Here is a 17691-nt window from a genome sequence, read left to right as displayed (position 1 = left end):
TGCTATTACTGAAGAGTATAAGTAGCCTTCTGCAGCCAAGGAAGGAAAGATAAAGGAAAGAAAGATGACTCAGTCAGTCCAGCTGACCCACACGCATAGGTCACTGAAACTGCATTTAAAGAGGAAGAGTGGACGCATGCAAGAGTGACCTGCTACCTACTGCCAGCAGAGCAGGGCATTACTTCCCATCTCGCTCCTCCAGAAAGATCTTTTGGTTCCTTCTCTCCACCATATCTTGATAGGGCAGAACTGCCTCCAAATTATTGTGATAAGAAGCTATGATTTTTTTTTCAAAGAAATTTTAATAGAAAAGTTCTCCTGTTCCAGCAACTGAACGGGTCACTTCCACTGACATCCCATTGGAAAGACCTCAGTCGTATGCTCTCCCCTAGTGACATGGGAAGCTTGGACATGTAGACTTTATCCTGGGCAGCAATGTATCTTGTAGGATGACCAACTGTCCTGGTTCACCTGGACAGAGGAGGTTCTTAGGACACTGGACTTTCAGTTTTAAAACTGAGACAATCCCAGGAAAACCAGGAAGAGTAGTTCACCCTACTACCTAGGTAACCATTGGAGGTACTATTACTGAGGAAGTAGAAGAGAAAAGATCATGGGGTCGTTCCTAGCAATCTCTGTCATGGAGAAACTCTCTACTCTTCTAGCTGTAAATAAAGACTAGACCCTAAGTTCCATCATACAAATGAAGGATTATTCAAACAGGTGCAGAATTCCCCCAGAGGAAAACCCACCAGGTTGACATATCCGACCTTTGGTGCCTCTGAATTTGCTTTCCTGCCCCTTCCCTGAAGTGTGAAGCCCTGTCATCCATCCATCCATCCAATTACCCACCTTTTTATTCTTTTTTTTTTTTTTTTTTGCGGTACGCGGGCCTCTCCCGTTGCAGAGCACAGGCTCCTGACACGCAGGATCAGCGGCCATGGCTCACGGGCCCAGCCACTCTGCGGCATGTGGGATCTTCCCAGACCAGGGCACGAACCCGCGTCCTCTGGATCGGCAGGCGGACTCTCAACCACTGCGCCACCAGAGAAGCCCCACCTTTTTATTCTTAAAGCAGTCACAGAACATCTGTAATGGGCCAGGCTTTGAAGGCACTGAGCTGAATAATACCACATAATATCAGCCTTCAAGGAGCTCACAGTTTAATAGAAGAGACTCATTCCACGCAGGAAACACTACTACAGGAGTATAACTGTACAAAGTATAATGAACCCAGTGGAAGGAGCAACTAAACATGATTTGTGGGTTAAGGGAAAGTGTCACAGAATGGGTGATAATGATATTGGAGGTTGAGTTGGCATTTGCCAGGGAGAGAAGGGGGCATTGTAGCAATAGAGCGTAGGTAGGGCCAAGGCTCAGAGAGCACACAGTGAGCACAGGGGAGAGAAGGAGCTAATGTGTCAGGTTGGAATGTGAGCGGAGAGTGTGTGTGTTGGGGTGGCGGAAGTGTAGGAATGCGTAAGACGGAAAGAAAATTGTGAAGAGCTTGACACTGGCTAAAATGATAAGTTTGGGCCAGATTATGAGCGATTTGGAAGTCCATCCCTTGGAGTATTTTTATGACCTGACTTCTCAGACAGAGCCTTTACTGTGCAAAAATGTATTGACAAGTGGAATGCAGTATGTGTGTGCCCAGAGCCCTTGACCATGGCACAGGTGTTCCATGGAACTCACCTTGGGAGTCCTCAGAGGATACCTCCAAGTACCTAGGAGAGTGTTCCTTTGTGCCTGGAGACTTAAGCCATATTCTGTCACAGGGTTTTTTGTTTTTGTTTTTTTTCTATAATAATGTGTAAACGGTGTCCTTTTATCTGTAGAACTGTAAAAATTTTAGAAGTGGCAAGGACTTTGGAGATCATCTAGTCCAAACCCAAACAGAACTGGAGAGGAGATATCACTGAGATGTTCAGAGGCAGAGGTGGATTAGAATTCAAGTCTTTGAACTTGAAGATGATAAATATTTAAGGCACTTTCAAAATAAAAATAATATAACAGGGCATTTAAAGTAAGCATACAAATGATTTTGTGAATGAAGAGTGATCATTGTAGCCATAATCTGGAAGGAAAGAATTCTAGATTTGGTCTTGAGCTGCCTGGTATCCAAGCAAAGAGATCAATGTGATAGTTTATATGTTTCTTTTTACCTGATAGACGGTAACAGGGAAGTAAAGGAGGACGGTCCCCACAGGAGCAGGGGCTGAGCGGCCCGGTAACCGAGCCTTCAGCCATTCACTGCATAAACGTGCAGACCCTGCAGAAGGGCCCGGAAGTTCCGACTTCAGAGCGCTCATTGCCTGGTCGCACATAAACAATTCAATTCAATATGGCAGTTGCTATGGCAGTTGCAAAGGGAGAGGAGACACGGAACTCAGGACAGGAAGGGGGTCTTTCCAGAGGGTAGTAATTATCGGTTGAATGGCATCCCAATACAAAGGGAGTCTGTTGAATAAAGAAGGGTTTGGCGGAGGGTGTTCTAAGCAGAAGGCGGGGAAACATGGAAAAGCCTGGCGGGCTGGGGGAATTGCAAGTGTTTAATGTACTCATATTGGCTGGGTAAAGACTAGCGAATAAAAGGCAGCAACTGAATAAATGTTGACCATCATTACTGACACCCCTTCACTCTCCAACTTCCCACCAGAGATGAGAGCCTCTTCATATCCACGTGGAGACCTGTCCCCCATTTCAAAAGAAAATTAGTACTTCCCTTGCCTCCAGGGGTGACGCCCAGCTCTTTTCTGTCATTTGGACTTGAGTGAGAATGAGAGGTCAAGGACTGCTTTGGGTGGGGAGAGGGAAGGGAGTACAGGGACCTGTGGGTAAGTGGGTGAGAGAGGGAGACCCTGAAAATGAGATGTGTCCAGAGCAAGGAGAATATGGAGCCCTGGAAGACAGGCTGCACAAAGCCCACATCTGCTTGAGACGCCTCCACTGACTCTGGGAATCTTCTCTGAAACCGTGGGGGTGAGCACTGCCCTCAGCTGGTGATTAACCCCTTACAGCCCAGTGCATGGCTTGCCCAGACGCTTCCCTGTGGGCAGGGTTAGTGAAAAGAAGACGGGGTGTTGTATCATGCGGCAAAAAGACATTTTGATGGGGTGGGAGGTGGATGTGTGGAAGGAGGGAGATCAGAGCATGTCAGTCAGACAGATCCGTGCATGCACTGTGGTGATGGAGACTGAGGCCAGAGGAAGGGGCTCTAGACACAGGTGGTGAGAGTGTGGCTGTGTGTGTGTGTGTATAGGAGTGCATTCACCACTTGGCCTGGCTCAACCTTAGTAAACTTTCAGGGAACAGACACGCTTTTTATGGTCCACGCAGTGCTTTTCTGTTTCTTATTTCATTGGCTTCACATGATCACCCTTTGAGGGAGAAACTTTTCTTGTAGATGAAGAAACCAGGGCTGAAAAGCTAAGTGACTTGCTTGCAGGGCTCCCCACAGGGTACAGCAGGATGAGAACCCAGTTTGTCTGACTCTCAAATCTGTGCCCCTTCTACCCCATCCCCCAAATATGCCCAGAGTGGAGGCCTGACCTTTCTGTGCTCAGCTTTCACAGATGCCAAGTGGGGGCCCTTTCCGAGCCCCCTTGTGCGCCTTTCCTCCAGTTCACATGTGCCATCCAGGCCCTGTGAGAAGGACCTCACTCCAGACTCTTCTGCACTGCAGATGCCTTCTGCAGTGCTTAGAGATTCGGAACATAGTTCATTCTCAAGTAAACAACGCCGGACTTTTGGGATAAGCTTGGCGACTTAAAAATGATTTAACAGCTAACTGCTGGAAGAGACCTGGAAGCATTCTTCTCAGGTGCTGACACAATGTAAACATATTTTTAGAATAATCTTAGATTTGATGCTAAAGGTGATGAAATGGTACATGAAAATTTACCTTTCCAGCTGCTTGCTTACAGCAGTGTAGACAAATGCTTTGGCCCCTCTTCCACAGAAGAGCGCGCAGGCTTGGGGGAGCTAAAGAACCATGGGATCAGGGTCAGAGGGCCCCCAAACACCTGTTCTCCATTCACCTGAGCCCCCCACCTCACCCTCCATGAGCCAAATGAAAATGTTGGAGGCTGAGGGAAGGCAGGCTTTCTCTCCTCCTCTGCCATCCCTGCCCGCTGCTGCCCTCTCCTCTAGCCAAACCTCCCCGTGCGGTGCAGGTCTGACCTTCTAGAAGCCTATCAGATATTGCTCCCTTACCTCTGACTCCCACTGTGGGCTTTGATCGAACAAAAATGATGAGAAAAACCCAAAGACACCATCGGGTACTTCGATGAGGTCAGAGAAAGTGTCTTTTACCTTTTCCGTGCATCTCTTGGCCCCCATCCCCTCCCCCCGTGGGCCTGACTCAGGCTCTGGAACCTAACTATGTGTGGTCTTGCTAGGTGCTGGTCTGAGGCCAGTGATCAGAGGGTGCTGGGTTGGGGGCAGCTGGCAGACTGCCTGATGTGGGGCGGGAACCCAAGGAACAGTGGGCACCTACAGCTTGGCGCAGCTGGCTCTGAGGAATTATTGCAAGTCTGCACAACTTAAAAATCTGCAGTTTGGGGGCGGGCGGGGGAGCGCGGGGGTGGGTCCCCGAGCGAGCGTCCCATTTCTCCTCCGGGCGGTTCACTGAGCCTTCTCGCTCACTGCAGAGGGGCGGGCGATGCCTTTGGACCACACGCCGGCCTTGCTGAAGTCCTGGTTCGTTCCTCAACCTCGGCAGAAGGCATCTTCCTCTGACCTTCGGGAAGGGGACCGGACTCGTCCTCCTTGCTCAGTGCATACGTCCGCCACCTCTTCTGATCTGGTAAGTCGAGGAATGGAGCGTGTGAAACAATCTTGTTCTGCACTGTGCTTGAGTCTTCAGGCAGCCGAGCTGGTGGTAAACAGGCAGGACCTGAGTCTGTTTCCTCCTTCGCACTTTGTTCTAAAACAAGTTGGGGACCGCGATACTTACTAAGAAAATCCCGGCAAATTCGCAGGGCTTTGCTTGGGAGGAGAGGCGGTTGCCGGAGCCGCCGGGGCCGCAGAGGAGGTCATCTGTCTCCCACAGGTTCAAGGTACTCCCAGCCGCGGAGGGCTCGCAGGTGGGAGGCGCGGGGCGCGCTCCGGCATCCCCCCGGCCTGGGCGCGCAGCTCCACGGGTGACTCTGCACTTGGGTCTGGGCGGGGGCGCGCGCCCCGCGGGGCTGCCTCTCAGTCCATCCAACAGTTCGCCTGTCGCGCGGCCCGATCCCGGCAGCCAGCAACCGCCCGCGGCACAGCGCCGCGCCCTCGGCCGGGGGAGCGCCGACTGGGAGCCCGAGGCGAGGCGGCGTGCGGAGCTGGGACCAATGGGGCGGCGGCCCAGCGGCCGGCCCCGCCCCGCCCCTCCGGCGGCTGCCGGGCGCCGGGCGCCTGCCGGGCGGGACAGACAGACTGACCGACGCGGGCCGCCCGGCTCTCCTCGCCGCAGCTGCGGCGGGCGCAGGGCCGCGCGGAGACGCCTGATCCCTGCAGCGCCGGCGGGCGGCGTCGCAGAGCGGAGCCAGCCAGAGACGCCGGGACTCCTGCAGGTACCTTCTTGTGTCCCCTCCTCTCCCTGCGCTCGGGAGACTTCTCCGTGCGACCCCGCAACTTTCCCCGCCTTTTTTTGCCCAGCCCCGCCGTGGCCTAGGTCACGGGTGCACGACCCCGCAGATCTACACCCGCAGGGGGACTTCGCATCCTGCTGGGCGCCTGTCTCCGGCGCTGTCCATCCTCCAGTCCCCAGACCCGTCGTTGCTGGAGTCCTAAGGATCCGCCTGTTGCGCGGGCTGTCGGCAGCCGAGGCAGTGTCTGGGTGCCTCGGAAAGCCGCAGGGAGGGTGTCTAGAATCCGCTCTTGAGCGCGGGGTGGAGGACGGATGGAGGCGGGAGAATCGAGGAGCCGGGGAAAGGCGGCACTTCGCGGAGGGGCATCCCTGGGGCGTTTCCTTAGCCGGGAAGCCGTTCCTTCTCTTCCTCGAGAGGAGGCGCTTTCCTGACGAACGTAAGTGCTTCCCAGGCCGCCTGCTCCGCCTTCTTCCCTGTCATTCTCCCCTCCCCTTTGCCCTGCAGCGGTGCGAGGCGCCCCGCGACAGTTGCTGGGAAGAGCGCAGCCAGGGCCCTTGCTCTGGTGCCGCGCTGCGCCCAGGGACTGCCGGCGCGCTCCGGGTGCGAGCGGCTTGTGGCTTGCAGGGCCCGTGTTGAGTCTCCCGCAGACTGCGTTCGGATCAGTGGTAGCGATGGGAGTGGGAGCCTCGGGGTCGGGAACTTTCCTTTCCCGCGCCTCTCTGGGTGGCTGCCCGACTTCTGCAGGTGGATGGGCTGGCGAGCGAAGCAGACCTGCCGGCAGGGGCCGCGGCGAGGCGGGCTGGGCGCCTTTCGCATTGCAGGGATCACTCCGAACCGCCACCCGCGCCGCTTCCCCGGCTCTGCCTCTTGTCGTTTGTGCCCTTGGTGTCTCCAGCGTCTCGGCGGGGGACACTGAGCCGGTAGTCTAACTGAGGCAGCCCACGACTGGGGTGGACGGCAGCCAAGACCTACCTCCACCCGCGGAAATGGCCCTGGGGCCCTAGTCTGATGCTGGGGCGCGGTCGTGGGGTGTTTCTCCTCGCCCTCCTGGAGAGTAGCCTCTTGATTTTTGTCTTTCATGTCACCCTCCGAGAGAGGAGCAGGTGAGAAAAACCGGATGGGAAACCTTCCCCTCCCTTTTCATGTATTTGCTTAAGTGATTTGCATAAGCGCTGGCTTAGAACTGTGTAAGTTACCCCTAGTTGCTCCCCTTCCTAGACTACTTGCAAATACCTGCCCAGGTAAACAGGCAGCAAGCATTTTCCTGAGCACCTGCCCGCTTGCTAAAGTCAGATGCCCTGGTGCCTCCCTCCCCACATGTCTCAGGCTGAGAGAGGGTGGCATTGATTCTGTGGTTGAACTTGGGGTACTGGGCAGGCCTCATTCTACCTCTGTTGTAAACTGCTTGAAGGCACTGATTCACTCAGAGTGTATCTACAGCCAGCCCACAGTGGCTGGGCCAGTCCTTGGTCATACCCAGAGCATGGTGAAGTTTCTGCCTCCCAGTCTATTCCGTTTTTCCTCACCAGATTCGTTCCTTCTCCTGTTCTAATCTTAAATTAGCCATTTCAGAACTAGGAATTGTCAATATTAGGGTAGGGAGGAGATGATACTGAAGTACTCAAGAATCCTGAAGCCAGAGCATGTTGTGAATATTTTAAGGAGACTTGCAGGACCTGTGTGGACTCAGGCTTGTGTCCGAGCCATCATTACCTGGGAAATCAGCCTGAACCAAAAAGCCATTAATGAGTACAGCAAAGCTAAGGTTTTGCTGGTTAAAGTGTGCGAGAGCAAATTGGGAGGTTGGAAGCAACCTTTGTTCTGTTCAGAAATATTAAAATATTAAAAAGCCAATGCTCTGACACTTGAGTTTGCCAGCAAAGCACTAGTTAAGGTTTTTCTTCTTCCTTATTATTATTATTTTTTTAAAGTAGGGGAAGAGTGGGCACTTCAGCCACCTCCTCTGTCTTCAGTGGATTTTGCCCTTCGCTGTAATCCTTCACAGACCCTGCCTCCCTCTGTGCTACCAGAGACCTCCATCTGCCCTGTGTCTGGCATTTGGGCCTGGGATGTGCGTCAGCTCCGAGAGACCGCAGGCATCACAAGGGTTTTCCTCCACTTCTTTTTTTTTTTCTGGCCTCTCCATGAGAGGCATGAGGGATCTTAGTTCCCCAGTTCCCCAGACCAGGGATTGGACCCAGGTCCCCTGCAGTGGAAGCGTGGAGTCTTAACCACTGGATGGCCAGGGAAGCCTTCTTTCTTTTCTTTTTTTTTTCTTTTTTTATAGATGATATTTATTGTCTGGATACCATATGCCAGCTATGCTGCTTGGCACTTTTCCAGGCATTATCTCATTTAATCCTCAGGACACCCCCATTGGGAAGTGAGGTTTCCCTTCTTGGTCACAGTGTTTCAGGGGGAGCCAGCAGTAGATGGAGCCCCTGCAGGGCATTCGGAGCCTGATGGGAGACCGCAGGGTGGGGCTGAGCCTGAGGTCTCACTGGCAGGCGAGGACAGCTATCCAGGATGGGGTGAGGCAGAGGGGCAGGTGGGCGTGTTTATTGTCTCTGCTGATCAGGTGTCAAGAAGGTAGATCTGCCTGGGTGCCACTTGTGTGAAAAACCTACTAGGACTGGGGACCTGGGCTCTAGCCTGATTTCTACCTGCTTATGGCTCCTTGACTCAACATAAGTCACTTGGCTTCTCTGAGCCTCAGTCTCTTTAGCTGCAAGGATGTAGACATCTGACATTGTTGTTACCCCGTACTAGGCACTATGCTGAAAGCTCTCCACGTATTAATTCACTTCATCCTGATGACAACCCTAGGAGGTAGGCTCTTTTATTATCCCATTTTAATTTAATTTTATTGGCTTAAAACAACAGAAAAATGTTCTCTCACAGTTCTGGAGGCTGGAAGTCCCAAATCAAGGTTACCCACAGGGGTACCCTCCCTCCAGAGGTTCTGTGGGCAATCTGTTTGTTGCCTATTCTAGCTTTTGGTAGCTCCAGGCATTCCTTGGCTTATGGCTACATAACTCTGACCTCTGCCTCCGTGAATTAACCTATTGTAGATGAGAAAAAAGAGACAAATGAGTATCGTGTGCAAAGTCACATAATGAGGATGTTGTAAAGCCAGGATTCTATCCCTGGCAATCTGGCTGTGGAGCCACTGTGAGATTCTGTCCTTTTTGTTTGTCCCTATAGCCCTGATGCTGTGCCCTGCACTTAATAGGACTCAGACTGGGCTTGTTGAATGGTGACAGGGAGAGGTGGCTTGCTGTTACCAGGCGACTTTTTGGCCCCCTGTCTCCCCTTGGAAAGAAACTTGAAAACGATGCAAGAAAAATGTTCTTTTTTCTTTTGCCAAAGTTATCCTCTTTCCAATGGAATTCTGCCCAGCTAGTTGGGAAGAAAGGAGACAGATCATAAAGACTGTGGGCCAAGTCCACCATCTTTGTGTCTCACAAAGGAGGGCAGTGGATGTGGAGGGTGCTTGGAGGTGGTGGAGTTTGAATTTCATCCTGAAGCTGGCTTTTGGTTATTGCTCTTGGCTAGTCAGGGTGCTTAGCTGGAGCAGGGGAGGAGGAGAAAGTACTTTTTACTGTTGTTATTTTATTTTGCATTCAGTGACATGGTAGGTGAAACTTGGAGAGAAATCCCAATTGCGATGAGCACATCAATGACGTTTAGAATGTGCAGCCAAATGTAGAAGCTGATTTAGAAGAACTCCCATCCTTGTTTTCCTTTATCATTTCTTTAGATCACCCTTTGCAACTTTGCAACACACACACCTACCCCTTATAAAAGTAAACTATTCTTGCTAAGCTATAAGTAGTTCCTAGATGAGGTTGTAGTGTTTTTCTTTGTGGGCAACGGGGTCTTGCTGTTTCTGGAATGCTGAGGAGCCTTGCATCATGGTGGGGTTTTTTTTTTTTTTTCAGAAGCTTTTCCAGCATATTTCTGCTTACTTTCTATTGGTCAGAATTGTGTAAGAGGCAGAGAAAGCAAGCAGCTTTTAAAATATATATATATATATATACATATATATATATTTAACTTTTTATTTTATACTGGAGTATAGCTGATTAACAATGTTGTGTTGGTTTCAGGTGTACAGCAAAGTGATTCAGTTATACATATACATGTATCTATTCTTTTTCAAATTCTTTTCCCATTTAGGTTGCTACGTAATATTGAGCAGAGTTCCCTGTTGCACCATAGTTTGCTTGGAGTAGATACCTTATAAAATTGTCTTTAACTGCACAAGCGTTGGATGATAAAGGCCCAAGACCCCCTTTTAGGCGGTAACGTTACAGATGTTAATGTTGACAGCAGCTGGCTACAGTGTGCTTGCCGAAGTTCCCAACGAATGAAGCATCCTGCTGGGGTCCTGAGCAGATCAGCTGAACTCAACTGAGCGCCCAGCAGATGCTCACCAATGTTGACTTAATGATTAACTTCTGTGGTCTTGTATATATCCTCTTTACATATACAATTATGCACAAGCATTTATTCAACAAGTATTTGAGTACTTACCCCATATTATGTACAAGGCTGGGGCTGGGTAGGAGACAGACGTTAAACAAATAAATGCAAACATTTGAGCAGAGGCAAATGTTCTAAAGAACTTCATCCGGGAGAGTAGCAAGGGTGGGAGGGTGCTAGTTTAGATGGGGGAGCTGGGAAGACCTTTCTGAGGAAGAGACTTCTCCTTCTGAGGGATGGAGAAGAGTTTATCATGTGAAAAGGCAGAGAAAAAGATTTCTGGGCTGCACGGTGTGAGGATTCTAAGGCAGGAATGAGCATTGATGGTTGGAGGAGCTCCAGGAGAACTGGCCGGGGCACTGGGAGAAGGTTGGAGAGGAGGGCAAGGGCCAGATCACGCTGTGTGCTTTGAGCCAAGTTCAGGATCTTAGAGTTTATCCTGAGGGCTCTGAGAAAGAGATAATGGAATAGTGGCAAGGGAGTGTCAGCTTATGTTTCTCGAAGATCACCTGTGAAGGCTGTGAAAACGATATTAAAGAAGAAGAGATTAGAGAGGTTCCAGCGTGGCAGTTGGGAGCCTAGTTAGAGGCGTGCTGGGGATGTGGAACCTCAAGCCAGCTTGGACTGAGTGAGAACGAATGGGCGGTGAGGAAGTGGTACAGGTACAGGTTGATTATGAAACAAAACAGAGACAGGGTGAGTGCAGGGCAGGGTTTGCATTTATGTCCGTCTATGTGGAAGGCGACCGCGGCTGATGTTAGGGAGCTGAGTCCAGCTCCTCAATAAACCAACACATACCCATCTCTGTGTGTGGGGTTACGTGGTACATACTAGCACTTCTAGAATGTTAGACATTTGTCTGACTCTGTCTCCAATCGCTGGGTAAGTTTAAGCGTATCACTTGTCCTTCCCTGTTTTTTTTCCCACAGCCTGGAAATGTTATGATTAAAAAACTAGATAATCTTTCTATGAGTATTCTTCTTCCATAATGTCATTTATATGTGTTAATTTGGATTGTTTATATAAATTGAATTAGGAGAACTAGGAGTGGGTATGTGGGAACATTTGTGGCGAGATTCTAAGCACTTGGTCCTTGATGATCACTGGTAAGCTGCTTTCGAATTGTCTTAAATGGAGAGAAATCAGTGATCAGCTTGGTGGTGAGGAGATGCCAAGCCTCTCCAAGATGTATGGGGGCGAGGCCCAATGGGGAGCCTGAGGCATGGCTAGAGGCCAATTTTCTGTGTTTCAGTGGAATCCTCCTTTACCAGGTCTTCCTCGTCACATGAGACTCTTCCTCTTTACTCACTGGTATCTTGTAAAAGGATTCAAGAGAGCAACATATGGTCCGTCATCTGGGAACCCATGTTTAGTGGAATATGTTGGCCTAAAGATCAATAAGGAACATCACAGATAGCCTGATGGAGTCTTGAAGAAGCGGTGGGTGAGTTCCCAGTGACCAATTTATAGTTGTAAGGAGAGCATAAAAAGGACCATATAATTGAAAACTACTCCAAATATTGGTTCAGAGGCCTTTTGAAGACTTCTTTCAGTAATGGTGACTTATATCCTGACAAATAATTAGTGTGTTGAGATAAAAGGATATCAGCAGACTAGCATTTTGGGCTTGAACATGTTTACATTTTTTTACTTACATTCTTCTATGAAGTGGTTTGGCTTTTCCTGAGCCCTGAGTGGCCTGCCAAAGTGAACCTAAAATCATCTCCTGTGATTTACTTAAGGTAAAGAGTTTATTTGGTTAAAGGGATGGGCGATCTCCGTGGTTAAAGATCGTGGTTTGCAGATTTGGATGCGCCTGGCAAAAGTATTTCAGCACTTTTGTCACTGAGGTCAGTAAATCATACCTTCTGGGTAGTGTTTTCTTGTAGGTTTTTAAGATCCCAGTTTTCTAAGCGTGGTACCGTCCTGAGGCCACTGACATAAGACCTCTGCCCGGCCTCCACCTCTTGGTCATGAGCTGTTGCCTGGCCAAGATTTAGCCCCTAGGCTTTTTCAAGGTTGAGCCTTCTTGGTGAAGCTTGTCTCCTCTGTGCTAAATGTGTAAATAAAAAGTGTCATTATGTGACAATGTTTATCTATCTATCTATCTATCATCTATGCTGAGGTGCAAAACGATATCAATATCCCCATACATTATCATCTCCTTAAATCACAAATCCTACAGTGTAGGCTCTCCAAATATGCAAAAATAGGAACCTTATGAAAGTTCATATGGGGCCTGAGAGCTTCACCTTTAAGCAGTTTCCACAGGCTTCTGGATCTAAATAGAAATCAAATGTCAGAATGGTGCCTCTTTTTGGCGATGAGCACTGAGTTCTCTTTTCCCAGCTCCTCCAGACTTAAAATGTGGAAGGTGCAGCACGCTTTGCCTTCTCATCTTGTGTCTTCTGTATAGCACTTTGAAGCAGAGAGTACCCAGTAGGATGTACAGTTATATAATGTGGCCCTAAACTCCCCTGGCTTTGCTTTTTTACCAGTTGCTCCTATCACCCATATCAACAGTTGCACGCCAGCAAGCCCTGTTTTACAGTCCTTCATTTGTAAGTTAGTGTCAGCACTTCGGAAATAATTCCCACTTAAGCGTTATTAGGCATCAGGGTTAGGTTTCAGGGTGCCCCACGAATGCAGAATTAAGTCCTAAGGAGTGGGGCGGTAGATGGCTTTGAGTAGTGGACGTGGAAGACTGTGTGATGTAGACGGGAGGGGATGGAGCTCTCTCTCCTGGGGACAGGGTCCTGCCGCACACACCCATCTTCTCAGACGCAAGCCTCGAGGAGGAAGGGCGCCCGTTGGTGTGGGCTGCTTAGCTGATTGGGCAGAATAGACAAATCCACAAAAAAGTACCGTATCGGGTAGAGAGTTTCAGTTTTGCAAGGTGAATGGTTGCACAACATCGTGAATGCATTTAATACCATTGAACTGTACACTTCAAAATGGTTGAGATGGTAAATTTTAGGTATTTTACCACAATAAAAAATTTGGAAGAAGGAGAAATTGAGATTCCAGTGCTATGAAATAACGTTTTCAAGTGTTTTTCTCTCAGGACTTTACATGCTTAAAAATTATCGAGAACCCCCCAAGAGCTTTTGTTAATGTGGGTTATATCTGTCAATATTTATATTAGAAATGAAAATAGATGCATTTCAAAGTATTTAATTATTAATTCATTAAAAATAACAGCAATCATCTCATAACATGTTAACATAAATGGCATATTTTAATGAAAAGTAACTAGCTTTTTTTTTTTTTTTTGCGGTACGCGGGCCTCTCACTGTTGTGGCCTCTCCCGTTGCGGAGCACAGGCTCCAGAAGCACAGGCTCACGGCCATGGCTCACGGGCGCAGCCGCTTTGCGGCATGTGGGATCTTCCCGGACCGGGGCACGAACCCACGTCCCCTGCATCGGCAGGCGGACTCTCAACCACTGCGCCGACAGGGAAGCCCAGTAACTAGCTTTTTTAAACAACAAAATTATGAGTGACATTGTTTTACACTTTTACAAATTTATTTACTGTCCGGTTTAATAGAACACAATGGAATTCTTAGAGTTTCTTCTCTATTAAGTCTGTTATGTTTTCAAACATCATACATCCTCTGGAAAACTCCATAGGACACTTGTGAGAGAATGAGAGGGAAACGGGAAGATAACATCTTAGTTTATTATGAAAATAGTTTTGACCTCATGAATACTTTAAAGGATCTTAGGAACCTCAGAGTTTCCTGACCACACTTTGAGAACTACTGCTATAGAATAAATCTCCAGCCAAGTTAATTTTTGGTTGTGTTATATGTTTTAGTCTCTTTTCCTCTAATATTATCTGAATTTGAACTTCAGCAATTCCATATATTGCTTATCTATGATTTCAAATGAAAGAACTAGGTGGCTCATTAAAAAAAAGAACTATCGTATCACTTGTTTTTCTCAAGCATGCATTTTTATTTACTATGGAATGAGGACTTCCTTTCAACATCTCAGAAGGAAAGTCTGCACCCCTCCAGAGGCTGTACTGAAAGCTGTCCCTGGGGCTCTGTCCTACTGTCACATGTTACTGCTGCGCTCACTGGAGGGCTTGGGGGCTCTCCTTTTCTTCCTTCCTGTTCTTTCCCACCTCATTCTTCATTGTATGGAGAACTTGGAAACTCAGAGAGAGGTGAGCACACATAGGACATAGATTGGAGAAAGGAGAGGTGTGAAAATTTATTTTAACACGTCAAATTGAAAACTTTCTGACTTGCATCACTGGGGATCTCATTATTTTATAAGTTTTTCATATTGATAAAGTATGGAATTAGTCATAGCGGATAGTTCTGGGCAAAGCATTAAAAAAATCCTCTCAGGATGGTTTTCAGGAGCTGGATGTTGGTGAAGCATACAAACATTTTTCCTCCCTTCCAAATAATGGATTAGGTGTTCTATAAACCATCATATTTATTAGGTGCTATATGAGCCATCATATTTAGAATGTTAAGGGAAACTTCTTTTTGCGCCCCATGAAATAAATCGTCACTGTGGCAACTTACTACAGCAACAGACATTTGGCTGCTTCAGAGTTTTGTTGTAAGTGTGCTGAGGATTTATGATTTGGCAAAATCTGTGACTCCTAGCAGCAATAAATACTTTTCTACAATCCTTTGGAAAGACCATAATGTGTCAGGTGTGCAGACTAGGCAGAAACAATAGCTCGGTCAGGCGTTCTCATCCTGTTGTCCTGGAGTGTCCAGGAAAGACTGTATGATGTGAAGACCCCTTCCAAACAGCCTTCTCCACTCTTTTGAGCAGGAAAATCCTTGTCTTTACTCTCATGCAGAGCATTAATTTAGTTATGCTTCCACCAAACATCTCTCCCACTTCTCTGCTGTATATCAGATGCTGATACCACTGTGTATTGGTGATATTGCTTACAAATATGGTTCGGTTCTGCAAGCATGGAGGGTGGTGCCTATGTAGCGTGAGATGTGTACGTGGGAGCGTGTGCACGTGTGCACACGTGTAGTACGTCAAAGGGGAGTGTCCTGGAAGAGGTGACATTGGAGCTGATTTCTTGATGACAGAACTGGAACTAACTGGAAAAGAAGGGAACAGGGAACAGCTTCAATGAGAAGGAGAGTGAGCCGTAAGGTTGGGGATGGGAAAGAATCTGATGGGGCTGAGGCAGAGGGGTTGGAAGTAGATTGGGGGACGCAGCCGTCAGAGAGGCAGGCAGGGATGTTCTTGCTTTGACATCAGTGGAGGAGTTTGAACTCTATCCCAAACACACTGGGGAGCCACTGAAGCTTTACCTAAACGACACGTTCTGACTTGTAGTTTAGAAAAGTCTCTCTGGCTGCCTGCGGAGGCGGAAGGGGTGTCAGTGAGAAGGGGGGGCAAGATGCTGTCACTGACTTGTCTACTAGTGGGATTTGGCTGCATTAGAGCGGGGCCTCTATCACCCAGGTAGTTAGTTTGACCTGTTCCTTAGACTTCTACATTCTTTATCTTTATATTTTAAGGTCAAGAATAGAGACTTCTCTGGGAAGGTTGAATGGAATTTTGGGCCACACATCTGCTTCCACTTCCTGCAGCCCCATAATTTCCTTTGGGTAATTATTCCTCCCCGTTTGAACGTTGTCTTGGTGGGATGGTAAGTGTTAAGGATTTCCCCGAGGTTCCTTCTGCCCCAGTCCAGCCATTGGGTGGGCAGGTGACGTTGCCCAGCCTATCAGGCGCTCTGTCAGTGGAGGGACTGGAGGATGGAAGAGTCCACTGGCGTGTTCCTTGTTCTGCCTAACCAGACATCTTCTTCTATCAGTTAGTTATTTCTGTTTCCATGTCCTTCAGAAGTGCCCTGGCTCCCGTCTGTTGCCAGGTGTGGGTTTTCAGACTTCTCTTTGGTCCTGAGAGCTTCAGATAGCCTCTGACTGACGCACACTGGATTTGCTAGTGAGCCCCCTGGTTCTTGTTTGTATCCAAAGGGCCTCCGGTGACGTGGGAAGTGTCCGAAGGCCTTACTTCACACCAGAGCATGAAGACTAATCTCATGGCCTTTTCTACTGGTTTTGAAAGGGGAACAGGGCAAACACAGGATAGTGTTTGCTGAAAGGGAATGAGGGAAGTAGTGAAAGGGACATAGGAGACGAAGGCCCTGCCAGCGAACGTTGCGGGCCTCCGACTGTTGCCGCAGGTGATCCTGAGTGCAGGTGTGTCTACCTGGGTGTGTGTGTGTGCGTGTGTGTGTGAAAATAGCATCAAAGAGATGGGGCAATCGCTGTGTATTTAGAATTTCAGTTCTTACTCAGACGACACTCAGGGCTCTGGCAATATTTATGTAGTACTTATATAAATAAAGTATTGGGTACTGCTCGAAATGTGATATACATAATAACTCATTTGTTTCTTATCATAATACCTCGAGGTAGGTATTATCATTTTATCTTATATTACTTGTTCATCTATCTATCTATTTATCTATCTATCTAATCTATGTATCTATCAACAGATGAAGAAACATCAATGAGAGATTTTAATAATTTACCTAAGTCATAGAACTAGAAAGTGGCAGAATTGGAATTCAAATCAGGTCAGGCTAAGTACAGAGTCTGTGCTCTTGCCTATGAATGTGAACCTTAGCTTTAGATACTATCTACAGTCAGGAAGACTGACTGTACATACTTTGTTGAGAAAAGTGCACAAAAAAATTGTGACCCTTGTATTGAACACCTGTGCTCTATACAATGACCTTTGAAGATGTTTTGTAGCTTTTCATAGAAAGAACATGAGATGATAAAGGTTACGTGTGTTCTTCCCACACTTATCTAGGGATATAGGATAAAAGTGAAGTTTGCTGTAAGTACATGAGCCTGGTGTGTGAGGACAGACAGCCAACAGGAGCAGAGTATGACCAGCTCACCCACACGGGCCTCGCTCGGGGAGCCGGGCTTGGGCCCAGGGCTTGCCATCTCCCATGTGGACTTAGCCATTCTGAACCTCACTTTCCTCATCCGTAAATGATGGATTATAATAATGCCTGCCTCTCTGGGTGGATCTGGGGATGAAAGAAGATCATTCATTCATCCATTGTTTCTTGCTGGGCATCAACGATGCAAAAATTAAGAAAAAATAGGCCCTGCCTTTGAAGAGCTCACAGGGTCATGGTGGAGGCTTCGAGGAATTGTTCTACTGCAGCTCAGCAAGTTATATACTCAGATGGAGACAGATACTGGCGGATGGGGGATGGGGGGACCTGGTTCTGGGGTAGGGAGAGGTCAGGGGTCAGGGCTTGGTTTTGAAGAATATGACAGAGAATATGAGTCTTGAAGGGCATTCTGAGCAAACAAGTGAGAAGTTAGGGGCACTTGTGGAGAATTTCAAGTAATTCTTTACAGTTCTAGAGTTTGAGTTGGGTTGTGACAGGTGAGGATAATAGATGAGGAATGATAATAATACTGACAGCTAACATTTAATTGAGCATTAACTATGTACCAAGCACAGAGAGCTTTATTTGTATTATCTCATTTTTAGGCCTTGTCACTGCCCGATGTGCTATGTGCTATTTTGTAGCCATGTTTCACAAATGAGGAAGTTGAGGCTCAGAGAACTTAAATGACTTGCCCAAGTCACATGGTTAGTGAGTGGC

General features: G+C 48.0%; 1 protein-coding gene across 9 annotated transcripts in view; it reads left to right on the top strand.

Moving 5' to 3' along the window:
• Nucleotides 1–17691, top strand: part of KCNS3 (potassium voltage-gated channel modifier subfamily S member 3) — a 52483-nt gene that overhangs the window by 13116 nt on the left and 21676 nt on the right. For 3 of the 9 annotated variants that reach the window (XM_060309754.2, XM_060309755.1, XM_060309753.1), the window contains exon 3: nucleotides 4653–4807. The gene's annotated coding sequence lies outside the window, so the exon portion shown is untranslated. Of the gene's footprint in view, nucleotides 1–4615; nucleotides 4808–4982; nucleotides 5061–5415; nucleotides 5556–5640; nucleotides 6677–11329; nucleotides 11503–17691 lie in introns of those variants that run through there. The other 6 variants (XM_060309761.2, XM_030858349.3, XM_060309759.1 and 3 more) reach the window with 5 other exon arrangements.

This window comes from Globicephala melas, chromosome 12 (assembly GCF_963455315.2).
Source record: "Globicephala melas chromosome 12, mGloMel1.2, whole genome shotgun sequence".
Lineage (NCBI taxonomy): Eukaryota > Metazoa > Chordata > Mammalia > Artiodactyla > Delphinidae > Globicephala > Globicephala melas.
This window is presented reverse-complemented; position numbering and strand designations above follow the sequence as displayed.